This window comes from Puma concolor, chromosome B3 (genome assembly GCF_028749965.1).
Source record: "Puma concolor isolate L17-30 chromosome B3, mPumCon1.1.hap2, whole genome shotgun sequence".
In the NCBI taxonomy this organism is placed as follows: Eukaryota; Metazoa; Chordata; class Mammalia; order Carnivora; family Felidae; genus Puma; species Puma concolor.
The window spans coordinates 123,733,644-123,756,658 of NC_141672.1; the positions used below are offsets into that span (position 1 = coordinate 123,733,644).

The window sequence follows — 23,015 nt, forward strand, 5'->3', positions numbered from 1 at the left end:
AATCTAGAAACTAGCTGAGTGACCCCTACACATCTGGTGAACAAGAAAAAAAAAAAAAAACACATCGAACTGGATAGGAGAGGTAGACACAATCTCACCACAGCCCCACCCTGGGGATTTTCCCTATGATAGGAAGGGAAATCTCAACTCCCAGCTTCTCCCCAAATAGCAAAGGATTTAGACCCCAAATCCAGGACCCCAACTTTTAAGACTGCGACTGACACCTGAAGGATAAAACCCCAAAACATCTGGGTCTGAAAGCCAATGGAGGGGGCGCCTGGGTGGCACAGTGGGTTAAGCGTCCGACTTCAGCCAGGTCACGATCTCGCGGTCCGTGAGTTCGAGCCCCGCATCAGGCTCTGGGCTGATGGCTCAGAGCCTGGAGCCTGTTTCCGATTCTGTGTCTCCCTCTCTCTCTGCTCCTCCCCCATTCATGCTCTGTCTCTCTCTGTCCCAAAAATAAATAAACGTTGAAAAAAAAAATTAAAAAAAAAAAAAAAAAGAAAGCCAATGGAGCTTGTGTCCATGAGACCCATTGACTACAACATAGAAATAGTGCTTATGGGTTATTGAGGACTCACTGTTCTGATTTTTTTTAAATTAGTGATGGCATTTTTATTTTAATTTAATTTTATTTTAAATTTACATCCAAATTAGTAGGCATATAGTGCAAAAATGATTTCAGGAGTAGATTCCTTAATGCTCTTTACCCATTTAGTCCATCCCTCCTCCAACAACCCCTCCAGTAATGCTCAGTTTGTTCTCCATATTTATGAGTCTCTTCTGTTTTGTCCCTCTCCCTGTTTTTATATTATTTTTATTTCCCTTCCCTTATGTTCATCTGTTTTGTCTCTTAAAGTCTGCATATGAGTGAAATCATATGATTTTTGTCTTTCTATGACTGACTTATTTCACTTAGCATAATACCCTCCAGCTCCATCCACGTAGTTGGCAAGATTTCATTCTTTATGACTGCTGAGTAATACTCCGTTGTATGTATATATATATATATATATATATATATATATATATATACATATATACCACATCTTCTTTATCCATTCATCCATCGATGGACATTTGGGCTCTTTCCATACTTTGGCTATTATTGGTAGTGCTGCTATAAACATGGGGGTGCATGTGTACCTTCAAAACAGCACACCTGTATCCCATGGGTAAATGTCTAGTAGTGCAATTGCTGGGTCGTAGGGTAGTTCTATTTTTAGTTTTTTGAGGAACCTCCACACTGTTTTCCAGAGTGGCTGCACCAGCTTGCATTCCCACCAACAATACAAAAGAGATCCTCTTTCTCCACATCCTCACCAACATCTGTTGTTGCCTGAGTTGTTAATGTTAGCCATTCTGACAGGTGTGAGGTGGTATCTCATTGTGGTTTTGATTTGTATTTCCCTGATGATGAGTGATGTTGAGAGGACTCACTGTTCTAATTTAATACATATTAAGGGGTCTGTTGCAATTCTTTCCAGAGACTGATGAGGCTAACATGTATCATTTTTGTGTTTTCCCTCTGCTCAGCTCCAGATCACTGAAGCCTCCTCAAAGAGAGCTTGTGAGCATGTCTGGTGCCTAGTTTTGGCAGCCTACACCTCTTAAGCTCCTGACTCTGGTGGCCAGCAGAACTTTGGTTCACAGGTACCACAAGACTGTATCAAACAAAGAAGTGGTTCTGAACCAGCTATCTCACAGAGCTCAACATAGAGACAGTAGTCAAAAACCTTCATCCCCCAGTCACTCCCTAAAACAAGATTATTTGCATATAACAATAAAGAGTGCTTGAAAATAACAACCAGATTCCTCTAATCACTGTCATCATAACTCTGGGAAATGGAGCAGGAAGATGGGCCAATTGTGGATATTTCATCTGACTACCTTAGAAGCTTAGGATGATGAGATTGAACCACAAAACACAAACATTCTTTGAGGCCAGTTTTTCCTTCTCTTTTTCTCATCACCATATTCATGACCTGGCATACAGTAGTCAATAAATATTTGTTGAATGACTAAATGACTAAAATGTAAATACTGTGTACACAGGATCATGATAGGAAGCTACGTTTCTCAGTGGAAAAGGTTAAACTTTGCTGGGTGAGGAAGAAAGAAAGCTCTTCTGGTAAGAGGCCAAGCAGAACACTAGGAGACCAGGAAAACCCACACACTCCACCAGAGTTGATGGCATAAGCAAGATTTGTAAACCCCTAGAGGCAAGAGTAATTTCCTTAAGAATGGGTGGACAAGAGAACTGGAGGGTTGACTCTTCCAGGTGGTTATACAAATACCATTAACCTAGTATATATTATTCCACATGCCAATGGCAGAAAACACTCTTCTCAAATGTACACAATTCATTTCACCAAGATGGACCATATTTTGGGATACAAAACAAAAATTAAAAGAATAGAAATTATATAAAGTATCATATCATAATAAAATTAAGCTAGAAATCAGTGAAAGTATCTTAAAAACTTTCAAATATTTAAAATAACTCAAGAAAAAAGATGAAGTCTTAAGGGAATATTTTTTTAAATAAAGAAAAATGAAAACACAACATGTCAAAATTTGTGGGGTATCCTTTAAGCACTACTTAGATGGAAATTTATAGTATTAAATTAACATGATAGAAATTAAGAAATTTCTCAAATCAATTATCTAAATACATACCTTAAGAAACTACTGGGCAAAAAAAAAATTAATCCAAAAGCTTGCAGAATGAAACAAATTATAAAAATATGTGAGCAGAAATCAGTAAAAGTGAAAACATAAATGTAGAAAAGCAATGAAACTAAAAGCTGCTTCTTTAAAAAAATTTTAAAAATTGATAAAACTCTAGCCAGTCTGATGGGGAAAAAGAGAGAAAAACACACTTTCAATATTAGAAATGAAAAACTGGACATATATACTGACTTCATAGATATTAACAGGATAAACAGGCCTTAAGTTCAATAAACTTAATAAATTCTATGGCCCTAAATTCAATAAATAAGACAAAATGTACTACTTCTTCAAAGACAAAAATTTATCAAAACTTACTAAAAAAATAATATGAATAGTTCTATATCTATTTTCTAATTGAATTTTCAGTTAAATATGTGCTTCTCTTCCTAAAGGAAAAAAAAAAAAAAAAAAAAAAAAACGAAAACTTCAGGTCCATATGAGTTCACTAACAAATTCTTCCAAGCATTCAAGAAAGAGACAATATATATTCTACGTAATCTCTTTTCTAGAATATAGAAAACACCTCCCAACCTATTTTATAAGGCTAATATTACCCTAATCCCAAAACTGGACACAAAAATAACAAGAAGAAAAACAAAAGACCAAAATCCCACATGATCATAGATGTAAAAATCTTCAATGAAGTGTTATTAGGAAATTGAATACAGAATATATAAAAAGGATAATATATCACTGCCACGTAGGGCTCATGCCAGAATGCAAGACTGGCTCAATATCTGAAAATCAATCAATATAATTCACTAGATTAACAGACTAACTGGAAAAACCGTATGATCTTCTCAATTGTTACAGAAAAAGCATTAAAATTCAATATCCATTTATTGATGAAAACGCTAAGCAAATGTAATTAAACCAAATCTTCTTAACCTGATAAATAGTATTCACAGAAGAAACCCTACAGCATAATCATGCTTAATGGTAAAGGAGGCAATATCTCCACCCACTCTTCAGCATCAGGAACAACCTTGTCCTGATAGTCACAACCAATGAATCAGGGGAGTGGGAGGAGAAGAGGAAGAAAAAAAAAAAAAATCTCAATTCCCAGGCAACATGACATAGAAAATTCAAAAGAATCTACAAAATCAGTTTATAACTAATAGTTTAGCAAGTTCATCTTTATACATGATCAAAATACAAAAGTTGTCTGTATTCCTAAGTAAATCTGTGGCAGCAATGACAATCGGGACTTGAAATGATAAAAAAATAAAAAAATAAAATAAAAAAACAGGCATTTCTAGTAGTCATTTCCACTGCATGCACATAAGCACACATACAGAAAAAAACACACAGGTACAAATCAAACAGAAAAAGTGCAGGATCTGTATGCTGAAAACTGCAAAACACTGATAAAAGAAAATAAAGGTTTTTGTTTGTGGTTTTGTTTTTTTTTTTTTAGTTCTAAATGAAGAGGCATATCATGTTTATGGATTACAATAGTCCATTTTTTTAAGACATTAATTGTGCATGAGGCCCCTGTTTGGCTCAGTCAGTTAAGCGACTGACTCAGGTCATGATCTCAGGCTTGTGGGTTCAAGCCCTGCATCAGAGTCTGCACTGACAGCATGGAGCTTGGTTGGGATCCTCTCTCTCTTCCTCTCTCTCTGACCCACCCCTGATCACATTCTCTCTCAAAATAAATAAATAAATATTTTTTAAAGATGTTAATTCTTCACCACACAATCTATAAATGTATCACAGCCTTAAACAAAATCTCAGTAAACTGTATTAGATATTGACAAGCTAATTCTAAAATTCATATGAAAACTCAAAGAAATTAGAGCGGCCCAAATAATCTGAACAATAACTAAGTACAAAGATTCAGACAATCCAGGTTTATAAAGAAGGATATATGTGAATCAATGGAACAGAAGACAGAGTCCAAATGTAATTAAGTGATTTTTTAAGGTTTTATTTATTTACTTTTGAGAGAGAGAGATAGCATGAGTGGAGGAGGGGTAGAGAGAGGGAGAGAGAGAATCCCAAGCAGGCTTCATACTCTGTTATTAGCCCAATGCTAATTAAGTAATTTTTGACAGAGATGCTAAAGCAACTCAATGGACAAAGGACTGTCTTCTCAATAAATGGTGCTGGGAAACCAGACATTCACATACAAAAAATAAAGTGACAGATACATTGCACTTTATACAAGTGGGTCATAGACCTAAACATAACACTTAAATTATAAAACTTCCAAAAGAAAACATAGAAGAAATTTGATACAATAACAAAAGCATAATCCATAAAAGAAAAAACTGAAAAACTGAACTCTGTCAAAATTATGTCATAGCTCTGGGAAATGTATCATTAAAATAATGGCAAGACAATCTACAAACTAAAAGTAAATATTTTAAAAGCCTCATATATGACAAAGGACTTGCATCTAGAATATACAAAGAACTCTTAAAATTCAACAATAAAAAGCTAAAGCATACAATTTTGAAAATTGGGCAAAATATCTGAGTAAACACTTCACCAAATAAAATATAAAGTTGGCAAATAAGTATGTGACAAGAAGCTTATTTGACCATGTTGACAATATTTGTCATTAGGGAAACGAAAAATTAAGACCATAATGACATACCACTAAATACCTATTAGAAGGGCAAAACAAACAAGGACAATACCAAATATTTGCAATGATGCAGGACACCAGGAAATCTCATTCATCACTGGTGGAAATGCAAAATGAGACCGCCAATTTGGAAAACAGCTTGTTATAAAATAAAACCATACACTTATTAAAAAATCAAGCAATCCCACTCCTGGGTGTTTATCCAAGTGAATTGAAAGACTTTGCTCACCAAAATCCTGTATGCAAATGTTTATGGCAGCTTTTTTTCATAATAGCTGGAACTATAAATAGGCAAGATACCCTTTCACTTGTAATGGATAAACAAACTGCAAAATAGTCATAAAATGTAATAATGCTCAGCAATTAATAGTAATGGGCTACTGATGCACTTAAGAATATGGATGAATCTTGGGGTGCCTGGGTGGCTCAATCAGTTAAGCGTCAGACTCTTGGTTTTGGCTCAGGTCATGATCTCATGGTTCACGAGTTTGAGCCCCACGTTGCGGCGCTCTGTGCTGACAGCTGCAGAGCCTCCTTGGGATTCTCTGTCTCCCTCTCTCTCTCTGCCCCTCCTGGTTCACGGTCTATCTTTTTCTCTCTGTCAAAATAAATAAATAAACATTTTAAAAAAGGATGAACTTTAAATGCATTTTGCTAAGTGAAAGAAGCCAGACCCAAAAGGCACCTCGCCTTCATCATCTATTTGAATATCACTGGGAGGGGGTCTGGGAACTTGAATTTTCTAGCCAGTTTTCAGGTGATGATGATCCTTCTGATTTTAGGCCACATGTGAATAGCTCTGTTCAAGTATGTATCTGCCCCAGACTTTACTAGTCAACAGTCTCCACAGACAGATCTATAAGTGGAAGGAACCAGATTGCAAAAGGAAAAAACAAAGGTGCATGGGAGTAGGGGATGTAAATGCAAAAAGGTAACATTGTTAACCACTTCTTTTACAATATATTTTATCTTTTGGTTTACTTAACTATATCTGTGAATAGACCAGGAGTATGGAAAAAAATGTTTTCTTCAGTTTTACATTGTCATGGCTTAGTACAATTATAATCAAGTCGTAGAAACTAAATATCTATGTTAACCTGTGAATAAAATCACAAAATTAGAGACCTCTTTGTTTACTACTTTGTAACCTTGGGAAACATACCCCACTTCTCTCTTTATCCAACCATAAAATGTGAATAATAACAGTAATAAGGTTAAAAAGAGTTAATACATGTAAATTGCAAAGAATAGTGCCTGACTCTTAGCAAGTACTAAATAAATGTTAGTTGTTGTTATTTCACTGTGTAGAATAGCATAAAATGTGGTTGTGTGTCAGTACATGCCTAATTACCTTGGAAGGAAAAACCTATCTACTGCTTTGTTGCTAGGGAAATACAAATTTCAGCAACAGCCTGATAGAATAAAACACTTTCAGTGGTGTATGGACTGGTATTCTTAACTTCCATGCTACTAGAAGTAATTGTAATTGATAATTTTTTCTCCTCCTAAAGTCTCTATTTTTGAAATGATATACAAACACAACATTTTTAAAATCCTTTTCTTTCTCTTTATTTTAGCAATCAAAATCTCCTCAAATAAGTGTAAAAGGCATAATAGTGTTTCATTAACCTCATGTATGGAAAAAGACAGAGTTATTTTATCTCCGTTGGAAGTTACACTAGCTTAAAATATAGTTTACAGCTATAATCTTCTTTACTTATCCAAATATAAGCACAACATGAAAAGCATTTTATTAAAGTGGTAAAACGTATCAAGTCCTATTACACTCATTTTTTTATTAGAAATAATAGGACATCCCAAATATACAGCAGATTAGCAAGAGGATTATTCTTAAGTAATTACATTCAATTCTGTAGCTATTAGCATAGATTTTATTGGCATAATCCAAACCACACTACCCTGGCACTCTACAGTATAATAGCCACCAGCCACATCTGGCTACTTAAATTAAAATTAAATTAAATACAAAATTTAGTTTCCTAATCACACAAACCATAATTCAAGTGCTCAATAACAGAGCAGAAATAGAACATTCCATCACCATGGAAAGTTCTATTGCAGAGTGCAATTATTGCATTAGCCAGTTGTCAACCAGAAATATTGGGTTTTATCTCTGTGCTCTTTTGAGGACTGTTTTAGAGTGATTAGTATTTTTTTTCTATAATGCTTTCTATCTTTATAGATGACACAGTTGATGAACTGAAAAGTTTCCTTGTGGGGTCCATGAGTAGCTCTGAATGTGCAGAAAGCTGGTCACACAGACAGCTTCAGTTCACTGTAGGCCCCTGGGGTAGAACTCAATTAAAAATAACTTTGCACCTGCTCATTTGCTGAACACAACTAAGTGAGGGAAATGTGCTTCTGCACCATTCCCAGAGTCCACTCACCCAGACAGTCACTCTCTCCCCTCTACCTACACCATGCACCTGGTCTGCTTTCCCTAAAAAGGTATGGGAGACAAACTGTGCCACGTTGTTGAAATGTCAAATCTTTGAATTTTACAGGATGCTTCTTCAACTCAGCCAGTATCTTTTTCAGGAAATTAAAACACCAACTTAGTAAGTTTCAGCTCATTTTCAGAAATGACCTACCTTGATCAGGCCCCAGGTACTATAGTTTGTTGAGGACACAGGACTGGATGAGGCTGTGGACATTTTGCAATTGAAACACAAACCTGGATCAGAAAAGGTGGGGATTTTGAACTGCCAGAATGTAACATGAGCGTATGAGATAAGAGAGGGAAGGATTAATGGCAAAGTGGTTTCTAAAGGGCCATGAAAAGCCACCAAGGCAAACTTCCCACAGGGCCAAGGCAGCAGCAATCAGGCTTGTCGGCAAGCTTCTACACTGGGCTTTCCTCTACAGTGAGCAACACAATAAAGTGGTGTGTGGATGGATGGATCTGAGGGTGATGTCCAGCATGACAAGTGGAGAAACCATCAGGTTACAATAGTCTATCTGAAATACAGGTACTGGCTCTGCAGCTGCTTCATTACTCTGCTGCAAGACCCTGAGGCATCCAGTTCAGCCTCTGGAATACCCTGGAACTCTGACACACAATGCATTAATGAGAAGCAAGTTGTCAGTTAGGTGGCATCACCCTGTCCTATGTTCCATACAAGTCTTTCTGGATGTATGGATAAAAATGGAGATTCTTTTAAAATATATGTAAAGACAGGAAACAAATATGCATTGCTCAGAGGTGAGCACACAGCAGCACTGACCAAATGATACCCTCACTCTCCCAGAATAGCATCCCAAACCTAGGACTTTACCCAGGCTTTCAAGAAAGCTGATTTCATGATGTCCAATAAAGTCAAAGCCCTCATGTGCACAGGACTACTTCAGGAACAATCTCAAGGGAGGTGAAGTTGGAGGCTGCTTAGCTGAGTGTGGATTCAGGATATGACTAGTTTCTTACAGGGCTCAAATACATACTGGAGTCTTGATCTGATAATCCGCAGGTCTTTATTATTTAAGAGATACAGTCTGACTTTGAACCTCTTACATAGACACCTGTCATAATGCCCTAGGACCCAGAGAGCCCGTTTGTTCATCTCTTAAGAGAATATTCATGTTTCACTTCATTTACTTGACTTCCTGTTCACCATGGGAAAGACTCTTTTGCTTTTAATATTTTTTTTCAATATTTATTTATTTATTTATTTAGAGAAGGGGGCAGAAAGAGAGAATCCTAAGCAAGCTCAGTGCTGTCAGTGAAGAGCCCAACATGGGAATCAATCTCACAAACCATGAGATCATGATCTCAACCGAAATCCAGAGTCAGACGCTTAACCAACTGAGCCACCTATGCGCCCCTCACCATGGGAAAGACTCTTGATCCAGTCTCTAAGGAACTCCCTGACTTGCTATCCATTTGGGGACAGATTGCTGCCTGCTTTCTGATTCCACTGGAGAAATGAATTGATACACCTGGAGTTATTCAGCAATACTTTGGACAAACAGTCCTACTTACAAATGCTTATTTAATGTGAGTAACCATTAAAGACATTTGCCCTCCCTAAAGAGAGAGATTTTATTCCTGTCATTGTGTTTTGATTGTATACCAATCAGGGACGCATAAGAAATGTGAGGGGTGCAGAGCCTGCCCCCTGCTTCAGCTGCAGGCTAACCCTCTGGGTATCCTTAGCAGTTCTCCCAGCCCACCTGGCCAGTAGTAGGGGCATATATTTCTGCTTGCGTGAACAACCTGAGGAACATAGCCTATTTTAACCGTGGCCATCTGATAATAAATGTTCTGCCATAATAATAAAATAATGAGACATAAAAAAAGAGAAAAAAAGTGCTCAATAATGAAAAGGAAGCAATAGCAAAGTCTTCCTTTATCTTTGAGATAATAACCTCACAGCAAGTCCATCATTCTCCCAATATTTCTGTCCTCCTGTCCCTCATGAGGAATGTGTTCTCATTCTCCTTAGTTTATACAGAGCCCCAGGCAGCAGATCTTCAGCTTGTCTGCACACTTAAAAGAACTCCCTTTCCACACATCCTTGTCTCTCTTGAAAACCCCCACTGAAAACCCCACCTAATAGACTAATTGGCTTGAGTGAGTCAGGAAAGGGGAGGGTTCTCACTACCTGGGTGTTCTGCATGGAACCTTCCTGTTAAAATATGGGTTACACACCCAGAAATTCTGAGGGACATTGGAGCTTCTTTTTTCAGATTTCTCTGTTTATTCCTGAATGATCCTTGTGGTATGCAAAATAACAGTCCCCAAAGATGTCTAAGTACTAATGCCTGGAATCCATGACTATTTTAACTTACATGGAAAGGAATTTTATAGCTATGGTTAAGGATCTTGGGATAATTATTCTGGATTATCTAGGGAGCCCAATCTAATCACAAAAGTCCTTATAAATTACAGAAAGAAGTGGGGGAGTCCAGATCAGAGGAGGAGATGTGATCAAAACATGAGTTGGAGTGATTTGGGACCATAAACCTAGGAATGTGAGTAACCTTTAGACCCTGGAAAAGACAAAGAATGTATTCTTTCCTAGAGCCTCCAGAAGGAAGGCAGGCCCAACAATACCTTCATTTTAGGGCTTCTGACCTCCAGAATTAATAGATTCATCTTCTTTTAAGCCACTATTTGTGTGGCAATTTGTTACAGCAGCAATAGGAAGCTAATATGAGATTAGAAATGTTTGGTTTGGGTACATAGCGATATTATGAATAATAAGAATCTATATAAACTGCTTATTCATTGTGTCCATTTGCCACACACTGAAACTATCATACAAATCATTAAATATTTAGTATATAGACTTTATTTTGTTTCTTTTTTAATTATAATACTAAACTTTGCATGGATAAGTCACAAGGCTTGATGATACAGCAAAGCTGTACATGATACTGAATTGAGAGCCAGAAGATCCTGATTCTAGTGCCGTCACTATCACTTAAGTGTGACCTGTGACATTTCTGAGCCTTCTAGTTTTAACAGTTCTTAACTAAAATTAAATTTTTAATTCAGTCTGAGAGTGAAAAAGAAAAAAAAAGCAGAAACAAAAAGAGCCCTCAGCTTTGTTGCTTGTGGTTCATACCAAGAGGTAATCAAATAAAAACTTTTGTTTTCATTAAAAAAAAATTAGTATCAAAGAATTCTTTTTTTAAATTGAATTTTAGTTAACTTATACAGCAGTATTGGTTTCAGGAGTAGAATTCAGTGATTTATCAATTACATACACCACTGAGTGTTCATTACAGGTACCCTCCTTTGTACCCATCACCCATCTAGTCCATTTCCCACCCACCTCCCTCCATCAACCCTCAGTTTGTTCTCTATGGTTAAAAGTCCCTTGTGGTTTGTTTCCCTCTCTTCTCTTTTTCTCTTCCTTCCCATATATTCATCTGTTTCTTAAATTCCACCTATTAGTGAAATCATGTGGTATTTTCTTTCTCTGATTGACATATTTTGCTTAGCATAATACATTCTAGCTCCATCCATGTCATTGCAAGTGGCAAGATTTCTTTCTTTTGGATGGATGAGTAATATTCCATTGTACATACATACCACATCTTTTTTGTCCATTCATCAGTCGATGGACATTTGGGTTGTGTCCATAGTTTGGCTCTTGTTGATAACGGTGCTATAAACACTGAGGAGCATTTAACCCTTAGAATCATTATTTTTGCATCCTTTGGGTAAATACCTAGTACTGCAATTGTGGGATCATAGGGTAGTTTTATTTTTAACTTTTGGAGGAACCTCCACCACATGTTTTCCAAAGTGGCTTCACCAGTTTGCATTCCCACCAACAGCACAAGAGGGTTCCCCTTTCTCTACATCCTCACCAACACCTCTTGTTTCTTGTATTGTTAATTTTAGCCATTCTGACAGTGTGAAGAGGCACTTAATTGTGGTTTTGATTTGTATTTCCCTGACGACGAGTGATGTTGAGCTTCTTTTCATGTGTCTGTTAGCCATCTGGATGTCTCCTTTGGAAATGTGTCTATTCATGTTTTCTATCCATTTCTTCACTGGATTATTTGTTTTTTGGGTGTTGAGTTTGGTAAGTTCTTTATAAATTTTGGATACTAACTTTTTATGAGATATATCATTTGCAAATATCTTCTCACATTCTGTAGGCTGCCTTTTAGTTTTGTGGATTGTTTTCTTTGCTGTGCAGAAGGTTTTTTTCTTGATGAAGCCCCAATAGTTCATGTTTGCTTTTGTTCCCTTTGCCTTCTTTGATGTGTTTCATTCTTCTGCATTCATTGTCTAGTGTTCTCAGCATCACTTATTGAAGAGACTACCTTTTTTCCATTAGATATTCTTTCCTTTTTTATTGAAGATAAGTTGACCATATTGTTGTGGGTCCATTTCTGGGTTTTCTATTCTGTTCCATTGATCTATGTATCTATTTTTGTGCCAGTACCATACTGTCTTGATGACTACAGCATTGTAATATAGCTTGGAATCTGGAATCATGATGCTTCCAGTTTTGTTTTTCTTTTTCAGAATTGCTTTAGCTATTCAGGATCTTTTGCAGTTCCAAACAAATTTTAGGATTGTTTGTTCTAGCTCTGTGAAGCAATTTTGTTTGTAAATACCAAATTGCAATTATGGTCACTGGGGAAAATAAAAGTACATGTAGCATCGTGTACTGATAAAAGCATACTAGTGAAACCTCAGGATGCACTATCAGAACCAGTAAGGCAGAGAAGTACAAGGGAACCTCAATGCTGCCTTATTTCCAAACTCTTCACACCTCAAATATGCTCTTAAAATCTCTGCCAAAGAGAATTAGAAATATGTGAATTTTCCTATTAAAGAAAAAAAAAAGAAAGAAGGAAGGAAAGAAGGAAGGAAGGAAGGAAGGAAGGAAGGAAGGAAGGAAAAAGAAAAGCTTTATTTTGAGTCCTCCATTCCTCTCTCACTACACTTAATTCACCCAAGGCAAAAAATAGTGATCTAATTCATTACATCCTGGACAATGGCTGTAAACAGAGGTGAAGGTGCCAGACCAACATCAGCAATTGCTCTCAGTACAGCATCTAACCCCTAAATCCATATGTACACTGACAGCTGAACTTACCCCTTGGAAATTACAGTATCAAAATCTGACAGATCCATCACTGTCTTTCATCTCCCTGGCCACGTAATTGCTGGAAGGACTCAAGTTGGCCCTATTAAAAGTGCCCCTAGGATTTCTAAACGGAAGCCAGGAAACATGTACATCCTTTCCTCTTTGGCAGTGACTTGTAAGGAAGTTAACACAAATGTGTAAGCACCATACCTCACTTTCAAGGAAAATGCAGAAGGAGATGATCCAGTCAAGAGGTATGGAGCTCCTGCTTTCAGTTACCCATCAACTAAAACCCTGCATTTTCTGCATCCACAGTCAATAAATCTGCTTTTTGACAGGCTACATTCTGTCTTCACCACCTGTACAATCCGAAGAATTTAAGCTATTACTGAATCAGCCCCAGTGAATGAAACACATCAAGATTATAAGGTATCGGTATAGTATTCCTCTTCACCGAGTTTTTGTTTTGTTTTGTTTTTTTGTTTGTTTGTTTTGTTTTGCCTGTAGTGGCAATAATGTCATACACACCACCTGGCAAACAGCTCCCAGGGCCTGTGACTTTGGACCAAATAACTCATCATAAAGATCAGCTGTGGGATCAGGTCGATAATAACCTCTTGAGCCCACCAACACTAGGGTACAATGATGTCCTCAAGAGCCTGCCTCAATTGGGGTCAAAGATTCACATGTTATTTGCCTTGCTCTGCTGATTATATTCTGTATATTCACTTTTACTGGAGATCAGGAAGATACAAGTGGTTTATCTGGAACAAGATTCAAGTATTACCAACCTCCTTAGAAAAAAATATTATAATAATCTATTAATTTATCTAATAGCAACACATTTCATTATGCTTTTTCTAGAAGACTGGGAATTTATCATGCAATTATTTTTTCTCCATATCCCTCACTTTTCCATGTCTCTGGCAATAAAATAGACAGGGTGGGGCGCCTGGGTGGCGCAGTCGGTTAAGCGTCCGACTTCAGCCAGGTCACCATCTCGCGATCCGTGAGTTCGAGCCCCGCGTCGGGCTCTGGGCTGACAGATCAGAGCCTGGAGCCTGTTTCTGATTCTGTGTCTCCCTCTCTCTCTGCCCCTCCCCCGTTCATGCTCTGTCTCTCTCTGTCCCAAAAATAAATAAACGTTGAAAAAAAAAATTTTTTTTTAAATAAAATAGACAGGGTTAGAATTGGAGATAATTTCTAATATTTCAAAGAAAGCCTTAATGTAAAGGTATGGGAAAATTTCCAACCTGGGAGTTCCTTTTGCAAGAAATAGATTTACAACTGAGGACATGCCATCTAAAGATATTTTAGACAGAAAGGCTGTGACATATCTTGGGTTATTTTAATGCCTCTCTATCTGAACCACAAAGATAGAACCAGAGGAGTTGTAGTGGTCTGTTCTTAGTAAACTTGTCACCAAAGAAAAGACAAAGTTCACCATCACATAAACCCACGACTGAAGAGCTACTTACTGGGACTTATCTTTACTTAGCTTTTAGAATGCTTAGAGTCTGTATGTTTGGAAAGTTCCCAGATGTACTTCTAGAATGAAGCAATAAATGAAGCTACTTAAATGACTAGGAAACTGGTGTTGATTAAAGGATTGTATAGACATGCTGGCACAAGTTCAGAAGTAATTCAGATTACTTCTTTGTACTTCTTCACTATCCCACTGCTACTCATTCTGACTCAGGAGAAGGGGGTTAAAGGGGAAGTCAGAGCCCATCCTTGTGCTTCTCTCTTCTCCCCTGGGAACCTGCCATGCTGGACCATCAGAGTGTGCACTCAGGGAATTCTTATTTGAATGTGCACTTTCTGCTTCATGCTTCATACAGATTTAGCAGCTCCAATATTAGACAAATGAGGCTGGACAGAACCTTAGCACACAACATAGCTGGCATTCAACAGCTCAACTGTAAAGGAAGATGCATTTTGTCCACTCCAATAAACAAAGTGGCACACCAATGGCAGTAGGCTAGGGCTAGGCAAGAGGAAAATGCCAGGAACAGAAATGCAGGCTCTTTTAGTAACCTAGTCCTTAAAGAAATGACTTTTCCTATTACTTTATTTCTCATTTTTAGGGACTGCTTTCAATTTGGAAGAAAAGGACCCAGAGGAGCTGAGAAAGTGGCACAGCACAAAGCAAATAAACATCACCTTAGCCAGTGAGTCATGGCCTCTACTGCTGTGGCACACCTGACTAGGATCTGAGACTTTCCACAGATCTCCCTTTGCAATTCATGATGTAAAAAAAATACATACCTTAGAAAGTATGAGCTAGAATCCCATAAGATTCCAGGATTTCTTTCAGCTTCTTACAATATGGGTACAGGCAGATTTGACCTTCCCTCTCCTGGGTCACTGGGGGACCAACCCTCTTCTGCACTTACTACTCTATAGACATAAATGCAGGCTACATTCAATTTAAGGTGATTTATTATTTCCTTGTAAATGATAGAGATTAGTTTTAAAAGAAAAATTCTAATGGATTCCAGATTTTCCCTTGGTGACCTTATTTCGCAGTTCATTATGTGAAAAGGAAACATATCACCCATCATTGCATTTGCAATGATATCTCAGTAACACTACCCCACTTCATAAAAGTGTTGTGAGAAACTGATAAAATATAAAGTGCTTTTCAATTATTTATGTTTCCTGGAGCTATAAGTTGTCCAACTTAAAAATAAGGAATGACATGTTTGGGCCAAATATAGGCAGTGCATTGACTTAATATCCATCTAATGAAGGAAAAAAATAGGATCCTAATCCCTGAGTAAGGACCACTTAGAAGCAGCCTCCTGTTAGGGGCAAGAGCTTCAAGATACTTGGCTGCATTATTAGTAGGAAACAAAACCCATGTGGCAACACTAAAATGTTAAAACTTGGCCCAGTTGCTTGTTCCTGAACCATCTGTGGTTCCGCAGTGTTCTCTCCAATAGGAGGAATGATCCTTATGTTAGAATGAGGTTTCCAAATACCTTGGAATGCATCTGTAGTACTCCATTTCCTTTTGGACAAGAACAGGGGATGGGGATATTCTTGTCACCCAGCCTGAAGAAATTGATAAACTAAGGGAAGAAAATACTGAGGGCTGAGTTTATGAAGCTGGCTCCAGGAACCAATTGATTCTGTTTTTGTACATTTAGTAATAATATGGAAGACCGGCTTTGAAACATGATTCATACCAAAAGAATATTTAAAGGTTTAAAACCTGTGCTAACAAGTTGTTTATAGTTTAAGCTGCCCCTCCTGTTAACAACATGAGATAATTTCACAGTTTCTTTAGATCACTCCACAAAATACAGACTAAAGTGGATTTAATAGTCCAGTGAATTGACAATTAACAAAAAATATGCAATTTTCTAACATATGAAATTTTAGGCAAAGTTTTTGTTTTGTTTTGTTTTGTTTTGTTTTGTTTTTCTATGGACTTGAAATTACTGTAAGACATGTGACCAACAATATTAACCCCAGCAGTGTAAATGAGAAAGACATTTATATTCAATGTCATGAGGAAATTTGGGGGAAAATAGTATGTATTTCTTGATAACCCTTCCCTCTGTGACTTGTTACAGTCAAGTTTGTGTCTAATTTAGGATCTGAACTGAGGGGAGAAGACTTCTATGATATATTCTTAAAGTAAATGACCAATGTGTTAACCCATAAAATATCAATAAGAATATGTCATGATCTTTGCAATTTTGGCTGGCACCTAAATAAATACATTATTAAACCAAGGAAGAGATTTTGTAAAACAATTTTTCTGTAAGCCCACTTTCTTCTCAGACCCTTAGATTGAGTCTGTTTCATGTGCCCATATGTGTACTTGGGCACAGATGATATGAAGAATTATGAGTGGTGAGTATTTTTATAAGTAGGTATCATCATAAGTCGTCAAAATAGGCACAAAATGGAATTATTTCTGGAAAAATAGCCAATAGAAAGGGTTGAAAATTAAGTAGGAAATTCACTCCACTCAGCAGAGAACTGTATTTATACAAGCTTTCCTTCTGGTGCTATAGTCAGGCTGAGCTGAAGCAGTTTACCAAACTCTTATCATTTGATCAAAGAATTAATTAATTTTTATTTTAAGAACAATAATACTTGGTTAATTATTCCTCTAAATATAAAAAATGATCTATTTTTTTAAAAGACATAGTAGATAGTAGAGGGAAACAGAGGTAGCATGCCTAAAGGTGGTGGCAGCAACACCCATGGGTCTATCTTAATCCATTCAGGCTGTTACAACAGAAAATCATAAACTTAATGGCTTATAAATAGTACACATTAATATCTCACAGTTCTGGAGTCAAGGAATTCTAAAATCAAGGCACTGGAAGACTCAGCGTCTGCTGAGAGCCTGCTTCCTGGTTCATAGACCGCCATCTTTTCATTATGACCTCACATGTTGGAAGAAGCCAGCTAGCTTTCTGGAATCTCCTTTATAAGGTCACAAATCTCCTTTATGTTGGTTTCTCTTTCATGACCTACCAGTGCTCAAAGACCTCACTTCCAAATACCATCACACTGAGGATTAGGATTTATCATAAAAAATTTTGCTTGGACACAAGCATTCAGTCTATAGCAGGATCCTCATCCTGCTGTGCTTGAAGGCCTGGAGCACCCTTGAAGGACTGACACAGGGCACATCTCTGATTCAGTGCCACCTGTTCTCTGTTCCTAGGCAAAGTCTGTAAAAACTCTGTCTGTCAAAGATAACCAAGCATGGCTATGATTTTTGTCTAAATTTACACATTTACCACTGTCATTTTCAGCCTCCAATTGTGTGCTCCTTTCCTTCATTAGGGTGACCCCAGTATTCAGAATATTGAGCCTTCTAAGTAACTTAAGCTCTTCCTTTTATGGAAATAAATAGGAAGGCATCTGATAATAGCTATTTATATGTATTGCTTGATTACTTCATTACAATTTAGATTAGGTACAAATGTTAAAAAAGCATTTAGATTTGGGGGCTATTTCTCTCTCAACTGTGGAATAAGATTTTGTCATCACTGGTTAAAGGGGTGTCAATTATTTATAAGAAAATAATATGTTCAAATGTTCAAATATGTTGAAGAGCACAAAAATTCTTTCCTTATTATCCAAGTAGAACTAAAAATAAATCTTTAAAAGATAATAGAAAATTATGATTTTTTTTAAGCTTCTTCTCCAAAAATTCTTCTGTTTTCCTACTGAGGGTGAGTGAGAGATAGGCTCTTGGGTATGCAGTATCAGGAGCTACATGGAGTAGGGAAGTTTGGGAACCAACAAGTTGACCTGTCCATGTGTGTGACAGTATCTTTATAGATCCAATCCTACCCTCCCTTTATGCCAAGATTTCTAAATGATGTTCTTTCTGATACATTTTAACAGTTTGTTTTATGTCTTGGAACTCATTCATCAATTCACTCATTCATTCAGTGGATGTCAGTTAAGTGTCCATCATATGCCAGACAGTATTCTGGGTACTTGTGAAACATCACTGAATAAAACAAATGAAAACCATTTCTACCTTCATGAAGGTTATATTTTAGCATAGAATAGGCAGACAGTAATAGCAAATAGAGTATATTAGTAGACAAGGGCTAAGGAAAAATGTAGGCAGTATAATGTGTTCAGGGTTCTCAGAACATGGGGACAAGCATCTTTAAAAGGGCTGGTCAAAAAAAAAAAAATAGTTTGGTCCAGGTTGGGTCTCATTGGAAGGAGATATTGAGGAAGGACTTGAGGAAGTCAAGGGATTTGTCCATATGATCATCAGCAGGATGGGTGCCCAAGCTGCACAAAGGCTCTGTAAACAAGAGTGCTCACTGTGTTTAAGGAACATTAAGGAGGCTCAAATGGCTGGAACCCAGGGAGCCAGGTAAAGACAAACAGGAGATTTTGGAGATCTATAAGGGGCTAAGACAGGTAGGACCTTGTCAGTCACTGTAAGGACTTTAGCTTTTACTCTGAATGGAATCAGGAGGCATTGGAAGGTTTTGAGTATGGTCAACATGATCTTTTTAAAAAATGTTTTTATTTATTTATTTATTTTGAGAGAGAGAGAGAGAGCAGGGGAGGGGCAGAAAGAGAGGGAGAGAGGGAGAATCCCAAGCAGGCTCCACACTATTGGTGCAGAGCCAGATGCAGGGCTTAATCTTACAAACCATGAGATTGTGACCTGAACCAAAATCAAGAGTGGGACGCTTAACTGACTGAGCCACCTAGGTGCCCTTAATTTTTTTTTAATTTTTTTTAATGTTTATTTATTTTTGAGACAGAGGGAGACAGAACATGAGTTGGGGAGGGGCATAGAGAGAGGGAGACACAGAATCTGAAACAGGCTCCGGGCTCTGAGCTGTCAGCACAGAGTCCGATGCAGGGCTTGAACCCATGAACCGTGAGATCATGACCTGAGCCAAAGTCGGACGCTTAACCGACTGAGCCACCCAGGCGCCCCAATTTTTTTTTTTTTAATCATCACCCTGGGTATTGGATCTGTAGCTCAGGAGAGAGGACTGAGCTGAAGGTATAATTCAGATTCATTAGCATATGTATGGCATTTAATACCAGAACAATGGAAGAGATCATGTCAAGAGTGAGAGAGAAGAGGTCTATGGACTGAGCTTGGAAATCTCCAGTTTGAAAGGGTCAGAATGAAGAAGAAGAATTATCAGAAAAGTCTGAAAAGGTACAGCCAGTAAAGTAGGAAGAAAACTGGGCAAGTATGATCTCCTAGAAGACAGATGAAAATCTTTTCAATGGAGAAAAAGAAACAAGACTTAATGTATGATTACTTTTACAGCTCAACTGCTTACCTTTTTCACACTGACCCAATGAATGATTGTCTTTTTTAGTGCTCTAAAGTTTGTATACCTCTTCCACACACTGTATAATTTTGTACTCAAACAGTACGAGGTAAGGCATCAGGTATTAGGTTCACTGTTTTCCAGATGTAAAATCCAAGGTGTAGAAAGAGTGACTGGCTTTCAATTCCCCAATTTCATACTAGAAAAAGAGAAAGAGCCAGAATTAAGACAAAGTCTTCCAAGTCTAGTCCAGTGTTCTTTCTTCTACCATATGGCACTGGGAAACCTGACTACATTGTTTTGGGTCCATTTAGGATTAGCCTATGAGTTGTTGCGGATTGAGGTGCCTAAGAGATTTCTAACCCTAACGGCATTGGCTAAACTCCTCTGTAAATTCTAAGTGCCTACTTTGTTATTCTGCTTGCCTGAAGGGTCTCTACTCTTTCAATGCTTATAAAATGTCCATGAACACACAAATAAGTTTAAAATGTTAACTGAAACTTCCAGGTAGTAAGTGCTAAATGCATCCCTGCAGAACAAGCTGATCGTGACCTGCAAGGTGTTGAGTGAAGCTTTTTTCCTGGCCAGACTACACTTGTTCAAATATAGGCTCTACTTAGTACTGTGTACTGGATTGGAGGAAACTTACTTAAATCTGTACCCCAAAATTCTCATCTGTAAAATGGAATAATGATAATAATAATAAATGGAAATTCATAGAAGTTTGAAATCGTGAGAACTGATACAGTATATAGATTTAGAATGGATCTAGTGCAAAATAAGCACTCAATAAATTTTAGGTCTTGTCATTTCTGTTTCCCTACAGTTAATTAGTTCCCTATGCAAAGTTTGTATTCAGTGTCTCATAAAAGATCAAATAAGGGAATAAATGAGCAAAGGGTTGATCAAATGGTATTGTTGCAATACTTTACAGAAAATCAAGAGATACACTTCGTGCCACTTGTGTCCAAACCACCTGAGAGAAAGGAATTCATATAAGGAGAGTTTACTCGTGCTCAGTCTTGAAGCAAGGATGACAAGCCCCAAAAGGGAAGGGAAGGTGGGAGATGGAGCAGGTAGAAATGATGTTTGAGCATCCATAAATCCACAAATGCTGAACACGTGAAACCTATCTTATAGTTCTGCCTCTGCTAACACACAGGGGAGATATATCTGGAGGTCATTGAAACTTGGGACAGAAAGGGTGTGAAGAAATTAATCCATGAGTCTCAAAATATAAGTTAAGTGATTTGATTTAGCTTCCTTCCACAATCCCCAGAAGAAGAAAAAAAATGCCCTTTCTCTGTACACAAAATAAGTACAAGTGTAGGAAAGAAGTAAAACAAACAAACAAATAAAAAAAAATCCAACAGAGTGGGATATTTATCAGTGAGATAAGGGGAGAAAATGCACCAGGGTATAATGTAAATTAGACAATCACTCCTGAAAACTCTGAGGGGTGATTATTTTATCAGTTAATAGCAGTGCCATTTTTGTTTCTGATAAAGATTCTTATTTCATTCTTGTTATATTTCTACACCCAAAGCATAGCTTTGGAGAAATAGGAAACTATATTTACATTCAAGCCTATCATTTCCTGTTAGATAATTTTATTCTTTTAAAAATAAATCTCCTGGGTCCCACTTTTCTTATCTACAATATGAGATATTATCCCAATTAAGAGAATTGTTTTGAGGATATAAATCTGAAGTCTGTGAAACAACCCAGAAATGTACCTTCCCAATTTAAAGTCATGGTGTCAAGATTTCCTTCACTTCCTTTAATGAATAGCAAATCTGATTTTTATGTTTTAAGTTCTAGCCCAAATGTTAAGTAAATAACTAAATAAATAAATATGACAAACCTTTATGAACTTTTCTAATTAAGTTCAGTCTTACCCTCTATGCACTCAGTACATTTCTTTCCTTTATTATAACATTTATTAAGTTGAATTAAAATTATTCATGTGTCTGTATATAAGGTGAAGTACATAGTGTAAGCTATAGAACTTAGCTATGAATGATTAAGTGGAAAAAAGTGGATAATTAATTCATAGAATTTGTTCCTTCTTGAAGCTCTATTAAAAAGAAAGAGGGGCTCCTGGGTGGCTCAGGTCATGATCTCAGGGCTCATGAGTTTGAGCCCCATGTAGGGCTCTGTGTTGACAGCTCAGAGCCTGGAGCCTGCTTTGGACTCCAGGTTTTCCTCTCTCTCTGCCCCTGTCCTGCTCATGCTCTGTCTCTGTCTCTGTCTCTCTCTCTCTCTCTCTCAGAAATAAACATTAAAAAAATTTTAAAAAGAAGGAAGGAATGAGTTTTAAAGGAATAAACTCATAAATCCAAAGGAATAAAAGAAGAGAAATAAGCAATAAAAATTGGAAAGTCTAAAGGTATTAAAAGAGTGATAATTGACTTATACGATCCAAGAAATGTTCATTAAAATGCAGCAGAGAGACTCAAGAAAACCTCCAGACCTCTTCCCCATCTCAATAGGTAAAACATAAGCAATAGGCTTTGGAGGGCATTAGAAGTTTCTTCTCTGGGGAAGATGACAAGTTCCAAAAGGAGGTAGGGGGACAAAAGCTAAAGATACTGCTGATTTGGGACTTCTTTATATAATGCCCTAGTCACATTACCACAAAATGAAACTTACAGTCAAAAGCTCTAATTCAAAGAGAATTTCTACCTAGCTTTTTATTGCCCTGTCTCAAATACAGGTAGACAGTCAAGGATCATCCTGTATCTGCGGAAATTCTCTCACATGAAAGAGATCAAAACAAAGATGGAGCACCTGGGTGGCTCAGTTGGTTAAGCATCTGACTTCCATTCAGGTCATGATCTCATGGTTCATGGGTTGAAGCCCCATGTTGGGCTCTGTGCAGACACGCTCAGCGTCTGGAGTCTGCTTCCAATTCAGTCTTCCTCTCTCTCTGCTGTCCCCTGCTCATGCTCTCTCTCAAAAATAAAATAAAAAACATTAAAAAAAAAAACAGAAAAAGCAACTTTGAGAAAATAGAGATTATGCATAGCACAGAGATGAAAACTTCTAAAAATGAGCTAGCAACAATACCTTCAGAAGAGTAAGAAAAAATATACTTGTGAAAACAAGAGTGCTATAAATAAAAGAACAGAGTGCTATAAATAAATAAAAGAGGAGCAGGACATTCAGAGGGAAAAATAATCCTCTTAGAAATTAAAAATGTGTTGCAAATATTAAAAAGTAAATGGATGGATTGAAATATAAAGTGGAGAAAATCTCTCAAAAATTAAAGTCAAAGACTTCTAATGGAAAGTAAAAGAAAAAGGTATATAAGGATATTAA

At 37.2% G+C, this 23,015-nt stretch overlaps 1 long non-coding RNA gene across 2 annotated transcripts in view; it reads right to left on the reverse strand.

Moving 5' to 3' along the window:
* LOC147580348 (uncharacterized) overlaps positions 1-17,281 on the reverse strand; it is a 36,775-nt gene extending 19,494 nt beyond the window's left edge. For both annotated transcript variants that reach the window (XR_015251927.1, XR_015251926.1), the window contains exon 1: positions 17,203-17,281. This is a non-coding gene — a long non-coding RNA (uncharacterized LOC147580348). The remainder of the gene's footprint in view (positions 1-17,202) is intronic.
* Positions 17,282-23,015: the final 5,734 nt, after the last annotated feature.